This window comes from Pseudophryne corroboree, unplaced genomic scaffold (genome assembly GCF_028390025.1).
Source record: "Pseudophryne corroboree isolate aPseCor3 unplaced genomic scaffold, aPseCor3.hap2 scaffold_451, whole genome shotgun sequence".
NCBI classification, from domain to species: Eukaryota; Metazoa; Chordata; class Amphibia; order Anura; family Myobatrachidae; genus Pseudophryne; species Pseudophryne corroboree.
This window is the reverse complement of record NW_026970073.1, coordinates 311,781-320,385: the sequence shown is the minus strand read 5'-3', so window position 1 is coordinate 320,385 and position 8,605 is coordinate 311,781.

Sequence of the window (8,605 nt, the reverse complement as noted above, 5' to 3'; positions counted from 1 at the left end):
TGAAAGAAAACAATACTGTCAATATACTATTAAAACAAATTAAAATGGTAAAAGTTATTGTACTTTAAGTAAAAATAAAAGCTAAAATATCAATCCCAGTTTTGGATTACTTTAATGAACAAAAAAAAATGCATATAGCAAAGGATAGTTTCAATCTGCCTACCTCTGGGTTATGGGCCCAGCATGCTTCCAGTGCAGTACTCTGCTGCACATGTAAGTGCAAGAGATCCTGAAGCACTCACTCATCATGCGAAAGTACCAATGTGTTTCTTCATTGGTTGCTGGAAGAAACATCTTACAAAAACTCTCCAGATTATTGACTTTTTAAAGTTTTTCTAGGAAACGTTCTAGATGAATGCTTATTAGTCTTTGTCAGTATGTACTTTTTGCAAAGTGTCTCTGTGGCGCAATCGGTTAGTGTGTTCAGCTATTAATCAAAAGGTTGGTGGTTCAATCCCACCCAGGGACGTAATTGACCTTGTGATCAGATTTTGGTAATATTTAAGTAGACAAGTCAAAATTGCAAAACCCCTCTTATGGTGTAGGGTACCTGGCCTTCTCTGATGTAATCAGAGTTAGATTTGATTAAGTGATTTTATAAAAAAAACAGCTAGGAAGCACAATTTAGCAGTGGGTTGCAGAGAAAAAGAAAAATGCTGGCAGAAAAATCCAATTGAGTGATTAAACAGCTCTTCATTTTCTGGCTTTATTTTTATGATAACAAATTTGTTCTCTGAAAAGTGTCCACAAAGCCAAGTATCTGATTAACATCTTTGTAGGGATGGTTTTTCACCTATTACTAAATTAAACTTGCTTCATTGGAAAGGCAGCAAGATGCATCCTCATTTCAATATCTACGGAAATAATACAGGTTGACACCAGGAAACCATAACGCCACTGCATCTTTGCTGTTTTCTCATGTGGAAGTCTGTTTAATGTGAAAACAAAGTGATATCTAATTAGCACACAGGTAAGGAATTAAGAAAATCTTTATTTAAGGGTGAAGATGTTTCTCACAAAATCGTTGCCCCAATGCATCATTGAAATTCAAGCTGGAAAGATGATTTTAATATATCACTTGTACATTTTGTATTGCTCTTCTGGTGACAATGTAGTTTGTTTTTGTCAATTACCATTTTAATAATCGGGTAAAGAAAATTAATTGGATTTTTGAAAGAAAACAATACTGTCAATATACTATTAAAACAAATTAAAATGGTAAAAGTTATTGTACTTTAAGTAAAAATAAAAGAGCAAAAATATCAATCCCAGTTTTGGATTACTTTAATTAACAAAAAAAAATGCATATAGCAGAGGATAGTTTCAATCTGCCTACCTCTGGGTTATGGACCCAGCATGCTTTCATAACAGTACTCTGCTGCACATGTAAGTGCAAGAGATCCTGAAGCACTCACTCATCATGGGAAAGTACCAATGTGTTTCTTCATTGGTTGATGGAAGAAACATCTTACAAAAACTCTCCAGATTATTGACTATTTAAAGTTTTTATAGGAAACGTTCTAGATGAATGCTTATTAGCCTTTGTCAGTATGTACTTTTGCAAAGTGTCGCTGTGGCGCAATCAGTTAGTGTGTACAGCTATTAACCAAAAGGTTGGTGGTTCAATCCCACCCAGGGACATAATTGACCTTGTTATCAGATTTTGTTGATCTTTAAGTAGACAAGTCAAAATTTCGAAAACCCCTGTTATGGTGTAGGGTACCTGGCCTTCTCTGATGTAATCAGAGTTAGATTTGATTCAGTGATTTTATAAAAACAGCTAGGAAGCACAATTTAGCAGTGGGTTGCAGAGAAAAAGAAATATGCTGGCAAAAAAATCCAATTGAGTGATTAAACAGCTCTTCATTTTCTGGCTTTATTTTTATGCTAACAAATTTGTTCTCTGAAAAGTGTCCACAAAGCCAAGTCTCTGATTAACACCTTTGTAGGGATGGTTTTTCACCTATTACTAAATTAAACTTGCTTCATTGGAAAGGCAGCAAGATGCATCCTCATTTCAATATCTACTGAAATAATACAGGTTGACACCAGGAAACATTAACGCCACTGCATCCTTGCTGCTTTCTCATGTGGAAGTCTGTTTAATGTGAAAACAAGGTGATATCTAATTAGCACACAGGTAAGGAATTAAGAAAATCTTTATATAAGGGTGAAGATGTTTCTCACAAAATCGTTGCCCCAATGCATCATTGAAATTCAAGCTGGAAAGATGATTTTAATATATCACTTGTACATTTTGTATTGCTCTTCTGGTGACAATGTAGTTTGTTTTTGTCAGTTACCATTTTAATAATCGGGTAAAGAAAATTAATTGGATTTTTGAAAGAAAACAATACTGTCAATATACTATTAAAACAAATTAAAATGGTAAAAGTTATTGTACTTTAAGTAAAAATAAAAGCTAAAATATCAATCCCAGTTTTGGATTACTTTAATGAACAAAAAAAAATGCATATAGCAGAGGATAGTTTCAATCTGCCTACCTCTGGGTTATGGACCCAGCATGCTTCCATTACAGTACTCTGCTGCACATGTAAGTGCAAAAGATCCTGAAGCACTCACTCGTCATGGGAAAGTACCAATGTGTTTCTTCATTGGTTGATGGAAGTAACATCTTACAAAAACTCTCCACATTATTGACTTTTTAAAATGTTTCTAGGAATCGTTCTAGATGAATGCTTATTAGCCTTTGTCAGTATGTACTTTTGCAAAGTGTCGCTGTGGCGCAATCAGTTAGTGTGTAAGGCTATTAACCAAAAGGTTGGTGGTTCAATCCCACCCAGGGACTTAATTGACCTTGTTATCAGATTTTGGTGATCTTTAAGTAGACAAGTCAAAATTTCAAACCCCCTGTTATGGTGTAGGGTACCTGGCCTTCTCTGATGTAGTTAGATTTGATTCAGTGATTTTATAAAAACAGCTAGGAAGCACAATTTAGCAGTGGGTTGCAGAGAAAAAGAAATATGCTGGCAGAAAAATCCAATTGAGTGATTAAACAGCTCTTCATTTTCTGGCTTTATTTTTATGCTAACTAATTTGTTCTCTGAAAAGTGTCCACAAAGCCAAGTATCTGATTAACATATTTGTAGGGATGGTTTTTCATCTATTACTAAATTAAACTTGCTTCATTGGAAAGGCAGCAAGATGCATCCTCATTTCAATATCTACTGAAATAATACAGGTTGACACCAGGAAACATTAACGCCACTGCATCCTTGCTGCTTTCTCATGTGGAAGTCTGTTTAATGTGAAAACAAGGTGATATCTAATTAGCACACAGGTAAGGAATAAAGAAAATCTTTATTTAAGGGTGAAGATGTTTCTCACAAAATCGTTGCCCCAATGCATCATTGAAATTCAAGCTGGAAAGATGATTTTAATATATCACTTGTACATTTTGTATTGCTCTTCTGGTGACAATGTAGTTTGTTTTTGTCAATTACCATTTTAATAATCGGGTAAAGAAAATTAATTGGATTTTTGAAAGAAAACAATACTGTCAATATACTATTAAAACAAATTAAAATGGTAAAAGTTATTGTACTTTAAGTAAAAATAAAAGCTAAAATATCAATCCCAGTTTTGGATTACTTTAATGAACAAAAAAAAATGCATATAGCAAAGGATAGTTTCAATCTGCCTACCTCTGGGTTATGGGCCCAGCATGCTTCCAGTGAAGTACTCTGCTGCACATGTAAGTGCAAGAGATCCTGAAGCACTCACTCATCATGCGAAAGTACCAATGTGTTTCTTCATTGGTTGCTGGAAGAAACATCTTACAAAAACTCTCCAGATTATTGACTTTTTAAAGTTTTTCTAGGAAACGTTCTAGATGAATGCTTATTAGTCTTTGTCAGTATGTACTTTTTGCAAAGTGTCTCTGTGGCGCAATCGGTTAGTGTGTTCAGCTATTAATCAAAAGGTTGGTGGTTCAATCCCACCCAGGGACGTAATTGACCTTGTGATCAGATTTTGGTAATATTTAAGTAGACAAGTCAAAATTGCAAAACCCTCTTATGGTGTAGGGTACCTGGCCTTATCTGATGTAATCAGAGTTAGATTTGATTAAGTGATTTTATAAAAAAAACAGCTAGGAAGCACAATTTAGCAGTGGGTTGCAGAGAAAAAGAAAAATGCTGGCAGAAAAATCCAATTGAGTGATTAAACAGCTCTTCATTTTCTAGCTTTATTTTTATGATAACAAATTTGTTCTCTGAAAAGTGTCCACAAAGCCAAGTATCTGATTAACATCTTTGTAGGGATGGTTTTTCACCTATTACTAAATTAAACTTGCTTCATTGGAAAGGCAGCAAGATGCATCCTCATTTCAATATCTACGGAAATAATACAGGTTGACACCAGGAAACATTAACGCCACTGCATCTTTGCTGTTTTCTCATGTGGAAGTCTGTTTAATGTGAAAACAAAGTGATATCTAATTAGCACACAGGTAAGGAATTAAGAAAATCTTTATTTAAGGGTGAAGATGTTTCTCACAAAATCGTTGCCCCAATGCATCATTGAAATTCAAGCTGGAAAGATGATTTTAATATATCACTTGTACATTTTGTATTGCTCTTCTGGTGACAATGTAGTTTGTTTTTGTCAATTACCATTTTAATAATCGGGTAAAGAAAATTAATTGGATTTTTGAAAGAAAACAATACTGTCAATATACTATTAAAACAAATTAAAATGGTAAAAGTTATTGTACTTTAAGTAAAAATAAAAGAGCAAAAATATCAATCCCAGTTTTGGATTACTTTAATTAACAAAAAAAAAATGCATATAGCAGAGGATAGTTTCAATCTGCCTACCTCTGGGTTATGGACCCAGCATGCTTTCATAACAGTACTCTGCTGCACATGTAAGTGCAAGAGATCCTGAAGCACTCACTCATCATGGGAAAGTACCAATGTGTTTCTTCATTGGTTGATGGAAGAAACATCTTACAAAAACTCTCCAGATTATTGACTATTTAAAGTTTTTATAGGAAACGTTCTAGATGAATGCTTATTAGCCTTTGTCAGTATGTACTTTTGCAAAGTGTCGCTGTGGCGCAATCAGTTAGTGTGTACAGCTATTAACCAAAAGGTTGGTGGTTCAATCCCACCCAGGGACATAATTGACCTTGTTATCAGATTTTGTTGATCTTTAAGTAGACAAGTCAAAATTTCGAAAACCCCTGTTATGGTGTAGGGTACCTGGCCTTCTCTGATGTAATCAGAGTTAGATTTGATTCAGTGATTTTATAAAAACAGCTAGGAAGCACAATTTAGCAGTGGGTTGCAGAGAAAAAGAAATATGCTGGCAAAAAAATCCAATTGAGTGATTTAACAGCTCTTCATTTTCTGGCTTTATTTGTATGCTAACAAATTTGTTCTCTGAAAAGTGTCCACAAAGCCAAGTCTCTGATTAACACCTTTGTAGGGATGGTTTTTCACCTATTACTAAATTAAACTTGCTTCATTGGAAAGGCAGCAAGATGCATCCTCATTTCAATATCTACTGAAATAATACAGGTTGACACCAGGAAACATTAACGCCACTGCATCCTTGCTGCTTTCTCATGTGGAAGTCTGTTTAATGTGAAAACAAGGTGATATCTAATTAGCACACAGGTAAGGAATTAAGAAAATCTTTATTTAAGGGTGAAGATGTTTCTCACAAAATCGTTGCCCCAATGCATCATTGAAATTCAAGCTGGAAAGATGATTTTAATATATCACTTGTACATTTTGTATTGCTCTTCTGGTGACAATGTAGTTTGTTTTTGTCAGTTACCATTTTAATAATCGGGTAAAGAAAATTAATTGGATTTTTGAAAGAAAACAATACTGTCAATATACTATTAAAACAAATTAAAATGGTAAAAGTTATTGTACTTTAAGTAAAAATAAAAGCTAAAATATCAATCCCAGTTTTGGATTACTTTAATGAACAAAAAAAATGCATATAGCAGAGGATAGTTTCAATCTACCTACCTCTGGGTTATGGACCCAGCATGCTTCCATTACAGTACTCTGCTGCACATGTAAGTGCAAAAGATCCTGAAGCACTCACTCGTCATGGGAAAGTACCAATATGTTTCTTAATTTGTTGATGGAAGTAACATCTTACAAAAACTCTCCACATTATTGACTTTTTAAAATGTTTCTAGGAATCGTTCTAGATGAATGCTTATTAGCCTTTGTCAGTATGTACTTTTGCAAAGTGTCGCTGTGGCGCAATCAGTTAGTGTGTAAGGCTATTAACCAAATGGTTGGTGGTTCAATCCCACCCAGGGACTTAATTGACCTTGTTATCAGATTTTGGTGATCTTTAAGTAGACAAGTCAAAATTTCAAACCCCCTGTTATGGTGTAGGGTACCTGGCCTTCTCTGATGTAGTTAGATTTGATAGCCCTGAATTTTCCAATGCGTAGCTCTTTGCAAAAGAGAGATATTGGCAAGGAAAAGCTGTCTTGTACCTTTGCATTTTTCTCCCAAACGAAGGACACTAGAAAGAAAATTTTAAAGCCTCCTGTTAGGCCATCATCTACACGACATAGCCCTGAATTTTCCAATGCGCAGCTCTTTGCAAAAGAGATATATTGGCATTGAAAAGCTGTCTTGTACCATTGACTTTTTCTCCCAAACGAAGGACACTAGAAAGAAAATTTTAAAGCCTCCTGTTAGGCCATCATCTACACGACATAGCCCTGAATTTTCCAATGCGTAGCTCTTTGCAAAAGAGAGATATCGGCAAGGAAAAGCTGTATTGTACCTTTGCATTTTTCTCCCAAACGAAAGACACTAGAATGAAAATGTTAAAGCCTCCTGTTTGTGCTTCATCTACACGTTATAGCCCTGCATTTTCCAATGCCTATCTCTTTGCAAAAGAGAGTTATCGGCAAGGAAAAGCAGCATTGTACCTTTGCATTTTTCTCCCAAACGAAAGAAACTAGAAAGAAAATTTTAAAGCCTCCTGTTAGTGCTTCATCTACACGTTATAGCCCTGCATTTTCCAATGCCTAGCTCTTTGCAAAAGAGAGATATTGGCAAGGAAAAGCTGTATTGTACCTTTGCATTTTTCTCCCAAACGAAAGACACTAGAATGAAAATTTTAAAGCCTCCTGTTAGTGCTTCATCTACACGTTATAGCCCTGAATTTTCCAATGCTTATCTCTTTGCAAAGGAGAGATATCGGCAAGGAAAAGCAGCATTGTACTTTTGCATTTTTCTCCCAAACGAAGGACACTAGAAAGAAAATTTTAAAGCCTCCTGTTAGGCCATCATCTACACGACATAGCCCTGAATTTTCCAATGCGCAGCTCTTTGCAAAAGAGAGATATTAGCAAGGAAAAGCTGTCTTGTACCTTTGCATTTTTCTCCCAAACGAAGGTCACTAGAAAGAAAATTTTAAAGCCTCCTGTTAGGCCATCATCTACACGACATAGCCCTGAATTTTCCAATGCGTAGCTCTTTGCAAAAGAGAGATATTGGCAAGGAAAAGCTGTCTTGTACCTTTGCATTTTTCACCCAAACGAAGGACACTAGAAAGAAAATTTTAAAGCCTCCTGTTAGGCCATCATCTACACGACATAGCCCTGAATTTTCCAATGCGTAGCTCTTTGCAAAAGAGAGATATTGGCAAGGAAAAGCTGTCTTGTACCTTTGCATTTTTCTCCCAAACGAAGGACACTAGAAAGAAAATTTTAAAGCCTCCTGTTAGGCCATCATCTACACGACATAGCCCTGAATTTTCCAATCCGTAGCTCTTTGCAAAAGAGAGATATTGGCAAGGAAAAGCTGTCTTGTACCTTTGCATTTTTCTCCCAAACGAAGGACACTAGAAAGAAAATTTTAAAGCCTCCTGTTAGGCCATCATCTACACGACATAGCCCTGAATTTTCCAATGCGCAGCTCTTTGCAAAAGAGAGATATTGGCAAGGAAAAGCTGTCTTGTACCTTTGCATTTTTCTCCCAAACGAAGGTCACTAGAAAGAAAATTTTAAAGCCTCCTGTTAGGCCATCATCTACACGACATAGCCCTGAATTTTCCAATGCGTAGCTCTTTGCAAAAGAGAGATATTGGCAAGGAAAAGCTGTCTTGTACCTTTGCATTTTTCTCCCAAACGAAGGACACTAGAAAGAAAATTTTAAAGCCTCCTGTTAGGCCATCATCTACACGACATAGCCCTGAATTTTCCAATGCGCAGCTCTTTGCAAAAGAGAGATATTGGCAAGGAAAAGCTGTCTTGTACCATTGCATTTTTCTCCCAAACGAAGGACACTAGAAAGAAAATTTTAAAGCCTCCTGTTAGGCCATCATCTACACGACATAGCCCTGAATTTTCCAATGCGCAGCTCTTTGCAAAAGAGAGATATTGGCAAGGAAAAGCTGTCTTGTACCTTTGCATTTTTCTCCCAAACGAAGGTCACTAGAAAGAAAATTTTAAAGCCTCCTGTTAGGCCATTATCTACACGACATAGCCCTGAATTTTCCAATGAGTAGCTCTTTGCAAAAGAGAGATATTGGCAAGGAAAAGCTGTCTTGTACCTTTGCATTTTTCTCCCAAACGAAGGACACTAGAAAGAAAATT